At 42.4% G+C, this 21,972-nt stretch overlaps 1 long non-coding RNA gene across 1 annotated transcript in view; it reads left to right on the forward strand.

Moving 5' to 3' along the window:
- Positions 1-21,972, forward strand: part of LOC132233307 (uncharacterized) — a 105,354-nt gene that overhangs the window by 14,342 nt on the left and 69,040 nt on the right. The window contains exon 2 of the long non-coding RNA XR_009452581.1: positions 1,609-1,710. This is a non-coding gene — a long non-coding RNA (uncharacterized LOC132233307). The remainder of the gene's footprint in view (positions 1-1,608; positions 1,711-21,972) is intronic.

Genomic DNA, 21,972 nt, shown 5'->3' on the forward strand with positions numbered 1-21,972 from the left:
CTTTGAGCAAAGAACTCTAGTAGGCATGAGTCAAAAGATACTTTTAAAACTTCTCAAGACAATTATTTAAAAATTTTGTAAGAATTCCATTTGGAAAATTTATTTTCTATTACTCTTATCTGAAAATAAGAGTCTGATCTCTATTGTTTATTTTAGTGACTACCTACTACTGATAAAATAGTACCAGATATAGTAAATAGCAACATATAATGTAAGACTTATTCTCCTTAAATACCAACAGCCTACCTCAACTTTGGGTTTACTATGTCATCTCAGATGCTTCCAAGAAATTTGGTCATGATTGTTGAAGAAGAGATTGGAGAAAATCACTTGAAAAATTCATATTTAAAGAATTGAATGCAGCACGCTAAGCAATGATGTTGCACCTGCCCCAAATGGAATCTAGTTAACATCGGGCATGTTAGATTTAAAAGATGTTCAAACAATACAATAAATATCAACTACAAGAATAAGATACATGTAGTACATATTAACAAGCACAAGGTGAATGTGAAAGTTGGAAATTCGGTAGGAGAGAATTACAGAATTGCACTTAAGGGTCAGAATTAACACTCTGTTCTAGATCTCCAGCAAGATGCTATTTCACTTCCCATTTGTCTTTGAAAGCTACAAAAAGGATTTGAATGTAGGAGAGTGAAGCAGTTGAAGACTTGCCATTGGGGCTGGGGGCAAGAAAGGACATGGAGAATGCTGTAGAGATATAATGTGTTGATTTGACCATTACTGGACAAGTAAAACAATATTTTGGGGACCAATGGGGATATTAGGGTTCAGGTAGAATAAAGACTGTATAGACATACCTAAGTGTGAATCCTGCTCACTCACTATGTACTTCATTTCCTCATCTGTAAAAAGCAGAGAACTACCTTATAGGGATGTTGAAAGGATTGAATACATTAATGTATGTAAAGTGTATGTGGTACATCGTGCTCAGTAAATATTTATTACTTTCCCTTCTTGTACAAAGATATATATTAGAATCTTGGCTTCCCAATTTTGAAAGCCACTATTTAAATCTCTATATATAAAAGCCTAAGTGACCATTTGACCATTCAACCAGTAGCTATAATGTGCACTGACCACCAGGGGGCAGACACTCAATGCACAGGCCTGGAAACATGGAACAAACTGATGAATCTCAAAGGGAGGGGGGAGGGCAGGAAAAGATTAACCAAAGATTTTATATGCATACTAGAGGCCCGGTGCGTAGATTTGTGCACCAGTGGGGTCCCTTGGCCTGGCCTGTGGAGATCGGGCAGGAACTGGCCCAGTGCATGGATTCGGGAGATCGGGCCAAAACTGGCAGTCCAACATCCCCCGAGGGGTCCTGGATTACAAGAGGGTGCAGGCCAACCCGAGGGACTCCACCAGTGCACAAATCCGTGCACCGGGCCTCTAGTTAGTATATAAAGCATTATAGCAGTAAAACCAGGGCCAATTACCATACTGCATTTTCAAAATGTTAACTGTTTTACTTTGTCCTGCTTACTAATATTTATGTTGGCATAAAATTAATAATAATAAGTATACAAATGTTGAGTAGTACATGTAGCGATTGACTCACTCTGCCTTGATTCCATTTGACAGACTTTCGGTGAATACCATCATGGCCAGACCAAAAGAAGTTACGAAATGATTAAGACACAGTCCCTGCCCCACAGAAACCGAGACTGTGCAAGGAAAGGCCGTGTGAGTAGCTGAATTTTTTTAAAATTATCCATAAGCCAACCTCTCACCAAGCACAAGATGCTATAGCTGTTGGGTTTAGACTTCATAGCCAGTTTTATCATTTTATCAATTATTTTTAGATATTCAGACACAATTTGATTAATGTGGATTGATTTTGTAATAGAAAGAACAAATCACTTTCAGCTAGCATTGTCAAAACATGAATGGGCGCCTAGTTTTTGCAAAAGATAGGAGTCCTGGCCAGTGTGGCTCAGTTGGTTGGATTGTTGTTCCATGCATCAAAGGTTCCCAGGTTCGATTGTCGGCCAGGGCACATAGGTTGAGGGTTTGATTCCTCGTCAGGGGGTGTACGGGAGGCAGCCGATTCAAGTTTCTCACATTGATGTTTCTCTCTCTTCCTCTCCCTTCCTCTGTCTCTAAATATTTTTTTTTAAAGAGAGATAAGATCTATTTTTTTAGACACATATAATATTTAAACCTAGCTTTTCCCTTTGTATGTCTTTCACCACTTCCACATTTTGAAGAGAAAGAAAAGTGCATGCTTTCTGCATGACCACAAGATCAACCACTACTGCCTGCTGGACAGAAAAAGGGTGCTATTAAGGGGGCAGCCATCTGCTTGCCATAGGTTCTTGGTGGAGCAAGCAAAGCTAATTAGCACCCCCACCAGCCCCCCTTACCTCCGCCTCCTCACTGTGCCTCCACCATCTGGCGGGCCTCCCCTTCTCCCACACCAGCTTCTTTCAGCATCCTCTAGCTTGGGGAGGTCAGAGATGTTTGCCTATCCTAGGATGAGACAGAACAGGCTTCAGCAGCACCCTGGGCCATAAATTTCTAAAATTTGAAAGGAAATTACATAAATTACATCCCCCTCCCATCACCAGTGTTCTGTTTCACTCATGCCTGTTATCTTACTTAAAATATCTTTTCTTCCCTGTCCAGGAAAATTGGTCAGTCTGGAATCTAATCTGTTTTGTAATTGACAGTTATCTAATGATTGGCAAGTACCTAATTCCTACACTGAGCCTCTCTCATCTATTTTATTAGGGATTGGGAGGGACAGAAATGGGATACAAAATCATTAAGTAAATCTGATATATTTCACCATAAAGCCACAGGAAATGGTGAGAGGGTACATTTAATGTGAAATAGCAGTGACAGCTCAAATGCCATTACTCATTAAAAAGGTGTCAGATAAATAGGACATCATTGAGGCAGACTAAGATTTTGAGACTTCACAGAATAAACAGTAAACCTTCTAACTATTAAACAAACACAAACCAGCTATTAACACATAAAAAATATGATTCTCCTATTTACCTGAGAAATAATACAATCTGAATAAACTGTCATTTCACTAACAAAACTCATTGTTAACCTTGGATTTGGTTACAAAAATAAGTATTTTCCCCCTGTATTCCAATATTGTTCTGCCTTATTTTTTCTCATATTCTACCTTGCAGTAATACAGGCTACATACTTGTGTTTTTTGTTTTATTTTTAATCCTCACCCCAGGATATTTGTCCATTGATTTTTAGAGAGAGAGTGGAAGAAAGAGGGAAACACAGAGAGAAATATCTTTGTGAGAGAAACACATCGATTGGTTGTCTCCTGCATGAGCCCTGACCAGGGCCCAGGCCGGGGAGGAGCCTGCAACCAAGGTATGTGCCCTTGTTCAGAATTGAACCCAGGACCCTTCAGTCTGCAGGCCGACACTCTATCCACTGAGCCAAACTGGCTAGTGCACAAGCTACATACTTTTTAAAAGAAAATTTGGCAGTACCAGTTTAAAGGAAGAAAGGCAATAGAAAAAAAACTTTGCTAATTACAAAACTGTAAATTGTCTCAGAAAAAGAATCTGATTAGAATCTTGGAGATAAGCTGTGGTTAAGCTTATTATGAAAAGCTTTGCTCCATAATTTTATTTCAAATACAACAATATAAACTTGAAAAAGACAAAAAAGTACTGTCAGGATTTTATATCAGAATTTTTACCTCACTAAAAGAACTTGCTAAAAGAAGCTGTCCAAGTGTATCTTTTTGTTTTAGTAACAGAAAGAAAGGAAGGCCAACAAACCAGTTAGAGTATTTTTCTAAGTTGGATAAATACTAAGTTGGGAACGGAGTATAGTTTTTCTTGAAAGCTATATATTGCTCATAGAAGACATAGTGGAAGGTAAGATCATTAGTGAAGAGATATATGTATATTTTTCCTTAATCTAAGTCAGCCCTGCGGCTCTGACTCAGAGCACCAGATGCTTCCTACTGTAACTTTTTCGGCTGCTCACCCTTGATCTTTCTTCCTATCTTTGGGGAATTCCTCCCTGTTTGAGTCTTAATAAGAGATAGGGTCTACCTCCCACTCTAGATGCTTAAAAAAAAAAAAGCCAGTCATTTTTTTTGCAGGCCTAGTAAGTTTGGCCATTCAGATGCACCAGCCCCAGAATTTGACCCAAAGCCAAGGAAGAGTGGCAAACCCATTCTGATGATTCCAATCTCCAAAGGCAATGGGGACAGGGCACCATCCTGCATGCAGTGATAGGGGTGTGGTACAGAACCTGCTCTTTCCTGGCAGCAACAGTAACCTTTCCAGACATGTTCTGGAACTTTCGGGTATTTAGCCTCCTTTCACCTAAGACTTCTAGCTTTCCCACGATTCTGTGAGCTACCTAATGTGTGTTCAGTACATTCCTTTTCCTCTAAATTAGAATCAGCATCTGTTGCTTGCAGCCAAGAACCCTAAGGGACACAGAGCCTCTGGAATAATGACTTAGAAGCTAAAAGAGAGGAACCAGGAAAGGGAGTATAGTTTTTCTTGAAAGCTATATACTGCTCATAAAAGACACAGTGGAAGGTAAGATCATTAGTGAAGAGATTTATGTATATTTTTCCTTAATGTAAGTCAGGGAGGCGTGTCCAGAAGGCTATGTGGGGAAAGGCCAATTTCAGTTCAGGCCTAGATAACTTACACAACTTAACAATGCAGGAAAGAAAATTGCTATACATTTTATGATAACATAAAACAAAATAATGTACATCAAACACATGGAAATGATTGCCTGTGGGAGTTGGAAATAAGAGTGGGGAATGGAGATAAAAGGGATTAGTTGAATAATCTCTTGTGCAAAATGCAGGACTTATCATCTAAGGCCTCGCCTCTTGTGTCATTTCCTCTGCCTCTGAGATCTCAGAGAGAAGGGAGCTCCAGCTGCCCATCCCTCAGGCTTGGGGAGGAGCAGAGTAGAACAGAGCCTGAGGTAATGATGGGATTCACCACCAGGCTGCTGCTGCCCAGCTCAGGTGCAGATATGCAACAGGGACTTGTAAGAACACCTGGGGTGAGGAACCAGGGGCAGAGGGTGATGATATTAAACACCCTCTTTTACAGACAAAATTCTTTTAGTCTAAGCCTAATTATAGCATAGCAATATCCTAAACGTTTTGTTTGGAGTGAAGGAAAAGTTTGGAAGTAGATCGTGTTGATGGTTATACAACATCGTGAAGGTAATTAATAGCACTGACTAGATTGTACACTTAAAATGGTGAAGATGACAAATTTTGTTTTATCTATTTTACTACGATTTTAAAATATTAATACTCTAATATACCAAAACAAATTGAGTTGTACATGTTTAATGGGTGAATTGTATCGTATGTGAAATATTATCTTAACAAAGCTGTTAAAAAATCATCCTAAGCCCGGCTGGTGTGGTTCAGTGGTTCAGTGTCAACCTATGAACCTGTAGGTCACTGTTCGATTCCCTCTCAGGGCACGTGCCAGGGTTGTGGGCCCGATCCCCAGTGTGGGGCATGCAGGAGGCAGCTGATCAATGATTCTCTCTCATCATTCATGTTTCTATCGTTCTCTCCCTCTCCCTTCCTCTCTGAAATCAATATGTATATATAATATATTTATTTTTATTTACTTTTTATTTTTATTTTTTTAAATCATCCTAAGTGCCCTGGCCAGTGTTTCTCAGTGGTTAAAGTGTCAGCCTGCGCACTGAAGGGTCAATGGTTCGATTCTGGTTAAAGGCATGTACTTAGGTTGCAGGTTCAATCCCGGGTTCTCAGGCCACCAATCGATATATCTCTCTCACAGAGATGTTTTTTTCTCTCTCTCTACTCAGTGTTTTTCTCCCCCTTCCTTTCCACTCTGAAAGCAATCAATGGAAAAATGTCCTCCAGTGAGGGTTTTTTTAAAAAAAAAAAATCATCCTAAGCATTCAGGATCTTCACTTTTAAAAATTTGGCACTGGTGCTAAACATTTCAGCCTCTTGGAAGCTGAGAAATTTTTCCTCCTGTCAAATGGATAACTAGCCACTTCCCTTTCACAGCACATTAGACACATATATCACGGACAATAGAAATACAAACATCCCAAGGTTTGGAATACATCAGTGGTTAACATTGGAAAGAAATGGAAGGGAATGAATAACAAGAATCTAGGAGAGATGGACACCCTCACCCAGAAATGTGCAGCAGTGGCAGAGGGAAGAGAAAAATTATCAAGTGAAAATGAAAACCGCACTTGGCTGTAATTGGCTTTATTTTTTTAAATCTGTAAGGTTCATGCCTAGCCAGTGTAAAACAGCTAGCGTGAAAGCTCCTTGTGCGGAATCTACCGCAGCTGCCTACCAAGTATCACAGCGTAGAGTACAGTGTCTTCATTTCTAGAAATGAAGGCTCCTGTGTTTGCCCTGTCATTCCTACCTCCATGCTATTAATCATGCTGTTCCCTACACCTGGAATGTCCTTTCTGCTAATCAGCTTATGTCCAAATCCTACCAGTCCCTCAAGGTTCAGCCAAAATAGCATCCTCTCCCTTTCCTAGTGCTCAGCTGAGAATCACCTTCAAGACAAATCAAATTGATTTTGAAATGATGACTGCAGGCACAGTTCTCAGAGATTTCTGACCAGGCAGGGGTAGGAGATGGAGAGCAGAGTGTCCTGCATGACTCTCATTGCTGTCAGAGGTAAGGCCAGCAAAGTAGTACTAAGGGGAAAATACCCTCCCTATCACCCTAGCATTCTCATGTGATGTGATTCCTTCTACAAGTTTGACTTCCTAGATCACTTAATGCTCTTCTTTCATTAACAAAGAAGCCATTTCTTTGTCATTATTTATGTAATGTACTTAGTGATTTTAACATTGTTGTTCAAAGTAATGACCTCTATTTACAAATCATTCTTCTGTAATTATGATGGAAAAAAAGATATTGAAAACACACTTTTTTCTTTCCTAGGTTGACATTTAACTTTTGTTGAATTGCTATTAATTGCTGCTTTTGGTGGCTTCCAAAAAAATATTTGCATTGCCTAGAACAGTGGTCGGCAAACTGCGGCCCCTTCAGTGTGGCTTTTCCACAAAATACTGCCGGGAGCCGGTCCATCCTTGCTGTTTCAAGGGACCTGCCATATATGGCATACGGTTCTTAATATGTTTGCTCACCTTCTTGGCGCTGTGTTTTAACCAAGGTCACCTCTCCGAGAAAGGTTGAATCCCCAGGTAGGGATTTTCCCCTGAAGTTAGGGAGGGAATAAAACCCCTCAACTAAGTGCCAGGCGGGTAATTAATCACTTTAACTATGAACAATCATGCTTAAGCTATATAATCTTTACTCCCTGGAATGGAGATAAGAAGCGCCCTAACCTTTGTAATAGAGATTGATAGGATTGAATCAACTGGTATAAATACAGATGTAACAAGACAGCAAGACACAGAACTCATGAGACAGAACTCAGAACACAGAACTAAGGACACAGGGCTTGGAAGACAGGACCAAGAGAGACAGAGCCTAGGCACAGAACCTACACAGAACGTTCTCTAGAGACAGAAGAACTTCGCTGGAGAGAGCATGCCGGAGGATCCTGGAGAGGGACTGGCCTGGGAGCCTGGAGGCGGAGCCTGGCGAGAGAGCATGGTAGGGGATCCTGGACTGAACCTGACTGCGGAGATTGGCAGGAGAGCCTGACTAGAACCTGGTGACTGGACCTGCCTGGAGAACCTGGACAGAACCTGGCTGGAGATCCTAAGCAGAACCTCTCTGGAGATCGAGACCAGAACTTGGCTGGAGATCCTGGCTAGGCTGCTGATCAACTGAACGCTGTCTCCATGTCATTCCTTCTTCGCCGACTCCGTCCACACCTTTGGGGACCACTGGACCTGCTGGGGCTGGACCCCAGCAAAATACCACGTGCGGGCGCACACGTACAGTGCGATTGAAACTTCGTGGCCACACTCAAGGGGCCAAAGAGCCGCAGTTTGCTGACTGCTGGCCTAGAACAGTTGCTTCCCAATCTTTTAAAAGTCACAAACATAAAGAGGGCATCTACACTAATAAAAGAGAAAAATGGTAATTGGCATATGGCGATACCCTTTTCGTTGGCTAATCAGGGCTATATGCAAATTAACTGCCAACTAAGATTGGCAGTTAACTGCCAACTAAGATTGGCAGTTAACTGCCAACAAGATGGCGGTTAATTTGCATATGTAGGCACAATGCAGGGAGGCGAAAGGGAAAGCAGGAAGAAGCCCCCTGCCACTGACAGTGATCGGAAACCCAGGGGGGAGCTAAGAGCTGGGGGGCAGGGCAAAGGTGGCCCTGGGGCTGCCTTTGCCCTGCCCCCCAGCCATGATCGGAGAATCAGGCGCCTTTTCCACCCTGGCCAGCGATGGGAGCTGGGCACGGTCGAAGCTGGCAGTCCCAGGAACTAGGGGCCCCTTGCCTGGGCCTAAAGCGGAGCCCACGATCACAGAGCCACTGCAGCTGTGGGTCCCCGCTGCCCGGGCCGAACACCTCAGCCAGAGGCATCCTGCAGGGGCAGGGGCGGAGCCCGTGTGATCGCGGCGCCCCCCGCTGCCACTGCAGGTCCCCGCTGCCCGGGCCAGACGCCTAGGCCAGAGGCATCAGGCCTGGGCTGGGGGCAGAACCAGTGATGGGGGGAAATGAGGGTCCCCTGCCCAGGCCTGGGCAAGGGGCCGATCCTGCGATTGGAGGGTGATGGGGGTCAACGCCTGAGGGTTCCCAGTATGTGAGAGGGGGCAGGCTGGGCTGAGGGACACTCCCCCCCCCACACACACACACCCAGTGCACGAATTTCGTGCACCGGGCCCCTAGTAGAGGGGATAAATGGTGATGGAAACAAATAAAATAAAACAATAAAAGTCACTCACATAGAAAATTATATATAATTTTTTTTTTTTTTTTACCAAAGATCATCCTTTATTGCAATGTTAGTTTATAGTAATTGCATGGATATTAATTTCAGGAGGAAGTTTCCAGGTTAAAGAATTTGGATCCTTGCCCAATATAAAAAAATACAATACTAAAGTGTGAAAATGATGTTTTTTAATTTAGAAAAAATAAAGAGCTGAGTCAATCATATTCCTAACTCTTCTGCACAGAGCCACAGCATATTTATTTATATATTCATTTATTCATTCACCCACCCATTCATCTATCCATTCCCTCTTTTTTTATTGCAGTAACATTGGTATACAACATTATATATTTTTGAGGTGTGCAACATTATAATTCAGTGTTTGTATACACTACATGGCGATCACCACTGTAAGTCTAGTTACCATCCATCACCAGACTATGATCCCCTTTACCCGTTTAGCCCTTCACCAACCTTCTTCCCCTCTGGTAACCACCCTGATCTGTGAGTATGTGAGTGTGTTTTGGTGTTTAGATTCCATGTATGTCATAGAATACGGTATTTCTCTTTCTCCATCTGACTTATTTCACTTAGCATAATACCTTCAAGGTCCACCCATGTTGTTGAAAATGGCAAGATTTCCTTCTGAATACACACACACACACACACACACACACACACACATATCTTCTTTATCCATTTATCCACCAAAGAGCACTTAGGTTGTTTTCACAACTCAGCTATTATGAATAATGCTGCAACAAGCATAGGGGAGCACATATCTTTTAGAGTTAGTGTTTTTGTATTCTTTGGTTAAATACCCAGAAGTGGGATAGTTGGGTCATATGTAGTTCTGTTCTTTTGAGGAATTTCTGTACTGTTTTCCAGTAAGCCCCCCTGGAAGGTATTGCAAGAACAAAGGGCAGAAATAAGGCCTATAGGGGAAATGACCTGCTTCCTTGGGGGACCTGGGACTGTGAGGTGCAGAGCCAAGTGCTCCATGAGTGGCTCTCCCCTGAAGGCTGCAGATCCAACCAGAGCACAGGTCCTTTTCCTCTGCTTTGTTACCCCAGGTTTCTGGGATTTCAGTCTGGCAGTTGAGATACAAACTCATAAACTTTATTTAGAAAAATCTGATGATCTAAGACTTGTGGCGTTTGCTTCCTTAGATTTTCTTTGTTTGGTGTTTCCCCCGCAGAGGTGTAAATTGAGTGACTAATGTGTTTACACAGTCGTGGGCTGAGGTTGACAGAAGCAGTTAAATAGGCACCCTTTCCATTCCTAAATAATGGAAAGAAGGAAAATAGACCCCAAGAGTTGTTTTTTAAAAAAAACTGTAAAAAAAAAAAATCCCAGCTGATGAGATGATAAGGAGATTAATAGTTCAGGAGATGACATTTTCATTTATTCATATGAAAAGCCAATATTTGTTGCAGCCTGGAGTGAGAATTTCCAGGATTCTCTTATACATACCAAGTTCTGAAAGAGGGAGAAACATTTGCTTATGTGCTTCTCTAGAAATGAAGCTAATTTATCATGTGGGCAGGAAGCTAATCCGTGCACACGTGGCGTACATTTCATAGTTCCTGACAATACCAGAGACTGAGAGTGGAGAGGGGCTGACATAATCCACTTCCTGGTAATGAAATGTTGGAATCTGAGGTCACCGCTACAAGCATGCAGAGTTGTTCTGTGGATTTCTAGGAAAGCATTTCCACAACCTTACCAACACGGGATTTCCATTAGGGGTATCAGGTTTAATACACCAGATAGCTATGGCAATAGACGTAGGATATTTGTGTGAGACAAAGAAGTGAGACAGGCTATCAAAATAGTGACTCAGCTGCTGAATTTACATGTATGTAATGTAGGCATTGTTAATTATGGTGCTCCATCTACATATTTAGAAAGACAGCAGATAGCATACTTTTTAGATGCAAAAGATAGCAATATCAAAATATATAAATATATGGGCATGTGTCTATATACAGACTCATTTAAGACTAGAAGCCAATTAATATCCATGGCATAGGACAATAATGATACATTTTTGGACCTTTTAAAATATTATTTATATTTAAAAACTAAATAAGATATTTGTCCTTGATAGTATGTTCATAGTAATTGCCAGTTGTTTGCCTCTCATTTGTCCCTTGCATATTGAGACGCCAGACTCATCCTGTATTTTCCATTAGTCTGTCACTACACTAGGCCTTAATTAATTTTTTAAAAGTTTTGAAAATATCCCAACTGATTTGGCTCAGTGGTTGAGCATCAACCTATGAACCAAGAGGTCAAGGTTTGATTTCTAATCAGGGCACATGCCCAGGTTGTGGGCTTGATCCTCAGTGTGGGGTGTGCAGGAGGCAGCCGATCAATGATTCTCTCTCATCACTGCTGTTTCTCTCCCTCTCCCTTTCTCTCTGAAATCAATAAAAAATATTTTTTAAAAAGTTTTGAAAATAGAATATTAGGAATATTAGGGAAGAACACATTGTTTAATCTGTTTATCACCCTTTAATTGCAGTCTGTGGTTATGGTATTACAGCAAACATGTGCTGGGCCCTGGACTGGCCCCCTTCCCTCGAAGAACTTTCTGCGTACTCTGCCCAGATGAATGGATTGTTCCAGGTCTTATTTCTGTTTTGTGGTTCTACCCTATCATTGGGGCTGGCTGTCCAGAGCTGAACCCTGAGCGCAGAGGGGATAGTCACTTTGTCTTTCCCGGGAAGTGATCATTTTGACATAGAAATGTTTGAGGAGAAAATCTCTGCGTTCGTGCTCACTGAGGTCCCAGATATGCCCTGGTTTTGCCCTTCCCACTTCCCCCTGCATTCTAGGAGTCTTCAGTCAAGTTGTAGAGCCTGAACACGGCCTATAAAAAGACCACTCAGAAAACTCAGGGCTGTGTGCTTGGAACCAGAGGAGGAAGCCCAAAAGCAAGCCCCAGCAGGGGAAACCATGGTGGGCTGGGGGTGGGGGGAAGGCTGCAAGGGAGAGGCGCAACCCCCTGGGACTGTGAAGACCGGACTGCGCCAACCGCTCCCCCCTCAGGGCTTCCCACATAGTCACCACCCTACTCTTTTCAGTTGGGTGATGAGTCAAAGCAGAATGGTCTTCAAAGCTGCTAGGCTTTCTTCCCTATTCTTTTTGCCAGTCTCCTCCCATAGGTGCCTCCACCCCTTAATTTTTTTTGCTTAAGCTCTGTTTGTTTTTGGTCACTTGTAACCAGAGAAAACAACATAACACAACACACATGTTTAATATGATCTTATTTCATTGTAACATGGAATTTCTGGTTTGTGGCAAAACGAAGATCACGTAGTCATTTCCACTTAACACCGTTCTTTCTGAACTCCAACCAGTCATGGCTGATGTGTTCTGAATTATTTGAAAGTAAGTTAAAGTGATGTGTTAGAAAATGATTTAAGGAATGGGTGGGAGACTGTGGAGTTTGTTAACTTAAATACCAACATTTTTTTCTTTTTAATAAAAAAATATCTGGTAGGTTTCCTTACAGAATTCCATCATCAATCAAGAGGCTGTTCATGAACTATCACTAAAAGCAATTCAGTTCCAAATGAGAGTCTTCTCCTTCAGTCAGCAAGAGCTTTCAAACCCACCAGCATGAATGTTCTCGCTGACCTACTCTGGATGTAAAAGTCCCAAGTCATTATATGACAATGAGGTTTCAAAAAAAAATTTTAAACAGCCGGAAGTAGAGCAGAACTCTTACCAACACATGCCGATGACGGTAGCAACCACAAAGTATGTAGTATCCTGTTCTGCAACATTCATTGGGCTGGATTATATTGTCTCAGAGACCTAGTTAACTCTGGAAGAACTTAATAGGTGCATATTGTGTAGTGTGGGGGTGGGCAGCATAATTAGTCCCATAGTCTCTAAGTCTCCTCAAATTGAGATGAAAGCAACAATTTCGGTTTGTCTAACATTCAGGGTGTGTTTCCAATTAAACTAAAAACATAGTGAGCACCTCTGGCTTCTCCTTCAAGATCTCTATCATGAAAACTAATTGTATGGTTCTGCCTCTCCCATCTCCCCCCGCCCCCCTTCTTCTGGAAGTAGTAATATCTTGCTCTACCTGAAAATCTCCATCCAGGGCACAGGTAGGCATCATAGAATTTGATCTCCTTTGTGCCCCCCAAAAATGGCCCAAAATTGGAGGCAGTGTTGGGTACTATTAGATGTGGTGACTTGGATTAGAGTTTCAACCTGTCGCTGACTAGAACATCTATTCATTGACTCCTACCCCTAAATAATTAGGGTTCTTTATCAATCAATAGTTTAAAACAGAAGATATTAAAAGAATTCTTAGGTGTACCTTTTTGTGAAGATGTCCCATTAGACCACACATTCCCTGGTCTAAATGAGAAGTTCAAACATCTCTTAGGGGTCTCAATGATGAGTATTATTGTCAGCCCAAACTGACAATTCTCATCATACAGTGAGTCCTTGAGTGCCAGAACTTTGTCTAATCCACCTCTGCACCCCTAGAACCTACCATCATGTCTGCTATTAGGAGGCTTAATAAATATTTGGCAAATACACATAACTTGTTTATCTTTTCCACTAGAATTTACTTAGAGGTAGTAAGAACTATGTGGACTTAAACTTTAGATTCCACATAGGACGGACAAATTTCATGCACGGGGAAAGAACTTAAGGCATATTTTAATACATATTTATCAAATTTTTAAAAAGTAGCAGGTTTGGCAAATACAAAGAGATTTCAAATATAAAGAATCTCCTGTCAAATTGTAGAGCCTGAACACAAGCCTATAAAAAGACCACTCAGAAAACTCAGGGTTGCCCTAACCGGTTTGGCTCAGTGGATAGAGCATCGGCCTGCAGACTCAAGGGTCCCGAATTTGATTCCAGTCAAGGGCATGTACCTTGGTTGCGGGTACATCTCCAGTGGGGAGTGTGCAGGAGGCAGCTGATCGATGTTTCTCTCTCATCGATGTTTCTAACTCTCTATCCCTCTCCCTTCCTCTCTGTAAAAAATCAATAAAATATATTTTTTTAAAAAGAAAAGAAAACTCAGGGCTGTGTGCTTGGAACCAGAGGAGGAGGCCCAAAAGCAAGCCCCAGCAGGGCAAACCATGGTGGGCTGGGGGTGGGGGGAAGGCTGCAAGGGAGAGGCGGAACTGACTGGGACTGCAAAGGCAGGACCACGCCCACCCACCCTCGGGGCTTCCTGCATACTCACCACCCTACTCTTTTCAGTTGGGTGATGAGTCAAACCAAAACTCATCAAAGCTGCTAGGCCTTTTCCCCTATTCTTTTTGCACCTAAGGCATTACAGTGAAAATGAAAAGAGTAGGGAAAACCTCTGCAATAAATTAGTGCGCTTGCTGGAAGGAGTGGCTTACTAGTATTTATTGACTTTGGCAAGTGTCCACCAAAGGATTTTCACTCTGGTGAGGAGTTTGTGCGGAGGAGGACTGACTGCACTCCTTCACAAGCCTTTACTCCTCCTGCCTCACAAAAATAATTCTTTATCTGGAGTTAGGTGGGACCAGATCTAATGGAATCTCACATGTGAAGTTTTAATTTTTTAAAGAAGACAACATGAAACAAGTATAGTACAGCCAATGCCACTGGACTGTACACTTTAAGACGGTTAATAGTTAAGTTCATATTACGTGAATTTTACCTCAACTTTTTTAAAAAATGGAGGAACCTTAATTTGCTATCTGTCAAAATCTTTCCCAGGTCATGGAATTGGTCCATCCTGCTTTGTGTTTGTAAGGGTGGGTCACACCAGAGAGTTTAACACCGTGGGGAAGGCCAGGACCTGGGTTTCAGCCCAGCTCTGCTTCAGCTTTCACCTCTCCACCCTCCATCTTTCTCATAAAATCCCAGGACTGGGATATCTGGTCACCCAGGTCTCTTTCAGAAGTAAGTTGATTTAAAGGCAAGAGGCATTTACATCTTTCTTGTTGTCTTTCAAAAGAGCTTCTTCTACATTTCATTACCCAGCAGGTCTAGCACCCCAATGGTGTGGAAAAAGCACTGACAAGCAAGCAGATCACTTTCACTGGGTCTCCTTATCTAGGACTCATTCACAAAAGTAAATAGAACCCAACCCTGCCTGCAGGGAGGTAGAGATCAAATTGACACCCTGTGCTTCCTGATACTGCGAATTCTGTGGAATTTCTACCAGAGGTACCTAATCTGATTTGAATCATAAGGAAACACCAGGCAAACCCAAACTAAACAACACTATAAAGTAAATATTGTCATGGTCCTGGCCAGTGTGCTCAGTGGTAGAGTGTCAGCCTGACGACCAAAGGGTATCCTGTTAGATTCCCAATCAAGAGCATGTGCCTGGGTTGGGGTTTGTTCCCTGGCCCTGTCTGTGGCATGTAGGAGGCAACCAATCAATCTCTCTCTCTGTCCCTCCCTCCCCCCTCCCTCCCTCCATTCCACTCTCTCTAAAAATCAATGGAAAAAATATCCTCAGGTAAGGATTAACCAAATATATACAGTAGGTCCTCGGGTTATGTCAGAGATCTGTTCCTACGGCTCGACGTAAGGTGATTTTCACCGTAAGTCGGAACACACCACCTACATAGCACCTACATCACTCACATGGAACACATACGCAGCAGTAATGAAGTGAAACAATAAAAAAAAAAAATGTAAAAGAAAGATACCACTTCCTGACCTTTACTTGTGGTAAATAAATAATAAAAAAACATAAAGTGTTGTGCCCAGATTTCAAGATTCCCAAGAACCCACAGGGAGCCAGCGAGTCCGATGCAAAAGCAAAGAGTCATTCATTTCAAACCTAGGTTTGGCTCCCCTGCCACACTCACCGATGCAACGGTAAGCTCCAGTGGCCGAGAGAGAGAAAACTCTGTGTGGAGAGAGGTTTTATAGGGGGTTGGGGTAAGGGGAGGGGAAAGGACTGTGGGCCCTGCCGATTGGCCAGGCGTGAGTCGGTGTCTCATTACACAGGATGTGGTCATAGTGATGGCGTGCACTTCCCTTGACTATCATTGGCCAGTCCAGAGAAATCCTGGGCGTGGCCAGCAGTGGCTTGGCTTCCAGGAAGAAGCCTTGCTGAGCACATGGCCAAGGTAAGATGGAGGGCATAGCCCTTACCCTGGGGCAAGGTGGAGGGCATAGCTCTTACCCTGGGGTAAGGTGGAGGGCGTAGTCCTCGCCCTTTCAAAAGCACATAGGTACATCTGTCGAAATGACAGAACTTTTTTTTATATATATAAATAAATGGGAGATGGCAACATAACCACACACACACACACACACATACACATAAATATTAGAGTCCTGGTACATGAAATTCATGCAAGGGGCTTGGCCCCCACAGCCGGGCTTCATCCAGAAGGTCATCCAGAAGGACGTCTGGAAGGACATCTGGAAGGTCGTTTGGCTGTCTGGCCTAATTAGCATATTGTTGGGGTCCAGCCCCAGCAGGTCCGGGGGTTCCCAAAGGTGTGGACAAAGTCGGCGAAGAAGGAAGGACACGGAGACAGCGTTCAATTGATCAGCATAGCGAGGTTCTCTCTTTATTGTCCTATATCATCTATATTTATACCATTTGATCCTATAAGCATGCCTCTATAATCACATCATGGTATGTTTTGGGTAACATTCTACAGTTCCTTGTTTCTTATCTGACCTTTGCCACAAATCCTGTCTCTATCTAGTTCTGTTGAGTTTAATCCTGTCTAGGTTAATCTCTGTGTTCCATTACAAGGGCTATTCTAAGGTCACTGCTCTACTGATAGGATACAAGGAAGTGACTGAAGAAGATTATCCTACCCAGTAAAGGTTATGTCCTCCCAGCCTCGCTGCTTGCCTTCCCTGGGACTGCCCTGTGTTGGTGGGTCTCCAGGAGTATAGGCTTTGGTGCTTTCCCTGGTGGGCAGACCCCTGGGGATGTGGGCCCAACAAGTCCCAAATTTATTGCCAACAGTCTTAGTCCAAGTTCTTCATAAGTAATACATGGTATTTCTGTAACACTAGGGGTATTTACCGATTTATTCTCTTCCTTAGTCCTGTTAATCCCTAACCTGGGGAAACAACCTTTTTTGGGGAGGTGGTCCTGTTTAAAACACATAGCGCTAAGAGGGGAGCAAACATATGCCATATACACCAGGTCCCTTGAAACATAAGCTGTGCAGATGTTTCTTCCCTGCAGTGACTGTGTCAAACAGCAAGGGTGGACCGGCTTCCGGCAAATTCCCCCATTTTTATTTTTTAAATGACAGCACGTGTGAATCAGCGGCCACCTCTCGGATTGGGTTAAGACTCGGAAGAAGACCTGTTTGTGACTTTGCTAACAGATGAGTCCGAGGCTTAACCCTATTGCCGGGAGCCAGTCCATCCTTGCTGTTTCAAGGGACCTGGCATATACTGTTCTTAATACGTTTGCTCACCTTCTTGGCACTATGTGTTTTAACCAAGGTCACCTCTCTGAGAAAGGTTGTTTCCTCAGGTAGGGATTTTCCCCTGAAGTTATGGAGGGAATAAAACCCCTTAACTAAGTGCCAGGCGGGTAATTAATCACTTTAACTACGAACAATCATGCTTAAGCTACATAATCTTTACTCCCTGGAATGGAGATAAGAAACACCCTAACCTTTGGAATAGAGATTGATAGGATTGGAATCAACTGGTATAAATACAGATGTAACAAGACAACAGGACACAGAACCTAGTCACAGAACCTAGTCACAGAATCTAGACACAGAACCTAGACACAGAACCTACACAGAACCTAGAGACAGAAGATCTTCGCTGGAGAGAACATGGCAAAAGATCCTGGACAGAAACTGGCCACAGAACCTAGAGACAGAACCTGACTACAGAACCTGGACAGAACATGGCAAGAGAACCTGACTAGAACCTGGTGACTGAACCTGGCTGGAGAACCTGGACAGAACCTAGCGAGGGAACATGGCTATAGAACCTGGCTGGAGAACCTGGAGAACCTGGCTGGAGAACCTAGCAAGAGAACATGGACACAGAACCTGGCTGGAGATCCTAACCAGAACTTCGCTGGAGATACTGACCAGAACTCGGCTAGAGATCCTGGCTAGGCTGTTGATCAACTGAACACTGTCTCTGTGTCATTCCTTCTTCGCCAACTCCGTCCACACCTTTGGGGACCCCTGGACCTGCTGGGGTTGGACCCCAGCACCCTATATCGGTTCCCCACAGCATATTACGCTTTTATTACTATAGATATAGTCAGGAAAGAAAAAAAAGAATAAAAAGAGGCTTCTTTCATTTAGCATAATGTTTTCAAGATTCATGCATGTTGTAATATCTATCAGTAATTCATTCCTTTTTTAAAAATTATCTTTATTGTTGGAAGTATTACAGATGTCTCCTTTTCCACCCCATTGACCCCTCTACCCTGCACCGCCCCTCAAGCCTACCACACTATTGCCTGTGTCCATGGCTTATGCATATATTCATACAAGTTCTTTGGTTAATCTCTTCCCGCCCCCCTCTCTCCCCTTCCTTCTGAGATTTGTCAGTCTGTTGCATGCTTCCATGTCTCTGGATCTATTTTGTTCATCAGTTTATTTTGTTCATTAGATTCCACACATAAGATCATGTGATACTTGTCTTTCTCCAACTGGCTTATTTTGCTTAATTACTAAATGATAGTCTATTGTATGGATAGTCTATTGAGAGTTAGAAACATCGATGAGAGAGAAACATCGATCAGCTGCTTCCTGCACACCCCCCACTGGGGATGTGCCCGCAACCAAGGTACATGCCCTTGGCCGGAATTGAACCTGGAACCTTCAGTCCGCAGGCCGACGCTCTATCCACTGAGCCAAACCGGTCAGGACCAGAAGGTATTTTAAAGAAATTGCTTTTTAATTTGTTATTTTTGTGTTAAAGAGTGTGATTTTGGGGGGCCTTTTTAAAAGGTAAGGTCTCACAGAGAGCCTGGGAAAGTTCATTAGCAACAGCTAAGGGGAGAGGTAGACGATCCCAAAGGAGCTGGGAGGGCGCCTGCTGACCATTAGTGGGTGGCTGGTCTCTGGTTCTGCTGGTCCTCTGGGTTCACCGCAGCTATAGTGTATGGATCCAATCCATCCAAGAGAGCACCATCCATGGAGATGTCTGCAATGAATTGTCAGCTGAGCAAGTGGCCCGAGGCAGATGTGGGGAGACTGTGCAAAACCAAGGGAGTCGGACGCCCAGAAGATAAGAATAAGGAAGGTCCCATAGGGTTGAGGAGCAGGAAGTTTCTGGAGCAGTTTCAAGGCTTTAGTAGTTGCCTAAAGCTGGCTTTACATTCTTCAATAGACTGTTGCTTGTTCAGGCTGGATGCTTTGGAATGTTTCAAAGTGGAACACACAGGAAGAATCAGTTTGAAAGAGGATAGAGGCCAATGCCACAAAATATAGGATAGAATTGAATAGAAGCAGGTGGCTCTGCCAAACCAAAAAAAAAAAAAATATATTAGATTCAATTATTTGAGAGAGCTGATTGAGTCAGTAACTTCTAATACATTTAAAAAATAGTTTATGGCCCAACCAGCGTGGTTCAGTGGTTGAGTGTTGACCTGTGAACCAGGAGGTCATGGTTTGATTCCCAGTCACATGCCGGATTGTAGGCTCAAGCCCCAGTGCAGGGCATGCAGGAGGCAGCTTATCAATGATTCTCTCTAATCATTGATGTTTCTATCTCTCTCTCTCCCTCTCCCTTTCTCTCTGAAATCAATAAAAATATATATTTTTAAAAAATAGTTTAGGTAAGTTTAAAACTCTTGAACTCAGCTTGACAGCTGATGTCAGGATCAAAGAAGTAAGAATATTGAATATTTATCTGAAGTACAATTTTTTTGTCCTTAAAAATCTTTTGGGGGGTAGGGGAGGCCAGGGGATTGTCAAGGGCGGGGGGGAAAAAAAGGAGACATATGTAATACTCTTTGTAATACTTTAAGCAATAAAAAAAAATAATAAAACAGAAGTTGAACAACAAAAAATCTTTTAACTTTTCTTTATCATTATCCTTGGTATTTGATGATTTTCTTAAGGTTTTTAAAAGAAACTGATTTCTCTTTTGTAACAGTACATCTCTGTATAAGATAATCTGTAAGAAGAGGTGTTGTTTTGTTTTTTTTAGTTTACATTCCCAAAGGTTTCATGCCCAAATGGGAGTGCCTGCTCCATTATTCAAAAGGCACCCATGATCATTTCATCAATGTATAATGAGAAAAGGCAAACAGTATGTTTAGGGTATGCCAAACGCCCCAGGTATGTGTCATACACTTTATTTTGGCAACTTGGAACTTGTATATTTCCATAAGAAACAATGTGATCCTATTTATTTCTCAATCGCTTAAGGTGAAATTGTCTCTTCCCCAAACTCAACAAAAAAATCCAATCTGTAAAAACAGATCTACAGGATTATCTTTTGTTCCGAAACAAAAGACAGATGTCATTAGAGAACTATATCAATTTGGTTGTGTCAATGTGGTATTTAGCCACTTGTATAATCTACTTGAGTCAAGAAATAAGACCCACTCTGCAAATACTGAAGGTACCATTAAAGTTATGCTAGCCAATGAGAAACCATTGAAGAATATGGGATTACACATTTCCAAGCATGGACTCCTTCTAGTTACTTAATCAAATCCACTTAGCATCAGAACTTTGGAATACCTAAAGGAATTGCCCAAAGGGAATGAAACAACAAAAGCAGATTATTTAAGTATTAATTTAGTGACAGTATTAATGCATCAAAATGCTTCAAAAATTGATTTAAAACATCAGACATATTCTTTTCTGTTCCATGAATATCCAAAATGCCTGGAAAGGAGGAGGAAACAGCTGAAATACACAAAGTTGTTTTTATGGATTTTTTTCAAAGAATCAATTCCTTCAAGGACTGTGTACTTCCCCTCTCCCCCAATTAATATGTCTTTATTAATTTCAGAGAGAAGAAGAGAGAGGAGAGAGATAGAAACATCAATGATGAGAGAGAATCATTGATCAGCTGCCTTCTGCACACCCCCTACTGGGGATTGAGCAACCAGGGCATATGCGCTGACCGGGAATCAAACCCTGACCTCCTGGTTCATATGTTGACACTCAATCACTGAGCCATACTGGCCAGGCAGTACTATGTACTTTTAAAAAAATGTTTTAAATTAATTTGAGAGAGATACCAATTTGTTGTTCCACTTATTTATGCATTCATTGGTTGCTTCTTATATGTGCCCTGCGCAGAATTCAAATCCACAGCCTTGGAGTATCGGGACAATGCTCTAACAGGGCCTATGTACTTTTAGACCCAAGTAGCCAAAGGGTACTTATAGATAAATTTGCTTTAAGGAAAAAAAGAGATGAATCTTCCAGGAGACCTAATTATTTTCTCCTTAATAAGGTCAATATTAAAAAAGATCAGAAACACAGAGAAAACCATAATAACTTGTGAAGGGAATCTTCCCAGTACAGGACTCCAGCCAGAATGAGCAGGCCTGTTTCTCAGAGCCAACTCTTCACTGAAATTTCTGTTCCATTAGGGCTGACACCTCAGTAGAGTAGTGCGCTAAGCACCGTTCGGGCTGGAACTTCACCGCCATAAACATTTCAGAAATATGCCTCCAAGCCAGCCTTGGCCAGGGGCCTACTCAATACAGTAATCCACTTGGACAGCTGAGAGGGTGAAGTTGGGTCAGAGATAAGCAGTGCCGCCTGAATGTTCCTACTCACCTCCCACCTGACAAGCCCAGGCATGGGGCTGTGTGGCACAGGTGTGCTGGCTGTGCCTGCCCAAGGCTTAACGACTCCATGTTCCAACCTCTGTTACTGTAACTACACTCACCCCCATACTTAACATTCGCCAAAGTGAGTCAATTTCCTAAATTTTATACATGGATTCTGGATTTAACTGCTGAAATAAAATCCTCAGTGTTTTTTAATTTTAAGTTTCCCCTGGGTTTGATTTCATTCAGTCAGTAAATATGTATTGAGCGCTTGCTATGTGTTAGGGTTTTCCCTATGGTTGAGCTAAACAGGGAAAGAGAGCTGCCAAGGTCTGCCCCGTTCTGTTTCCTTCCAAGTGAACAAACTCC

This window comes from Myotis daubentonii, chromosome 4 (genome assembly GCF_963259705.1).
Source record: "Myotis daubentonii chromosome 4, mMyoDau2.1, whole genome shotgun sequence".
In the NCBI taxonomy this organism is placed as follows: Eukaryota; Metazoa; Chordata; class Mammalia; order Chiroptera; family Vespertilionidae; genus Myotis; species Myotis daubentonii.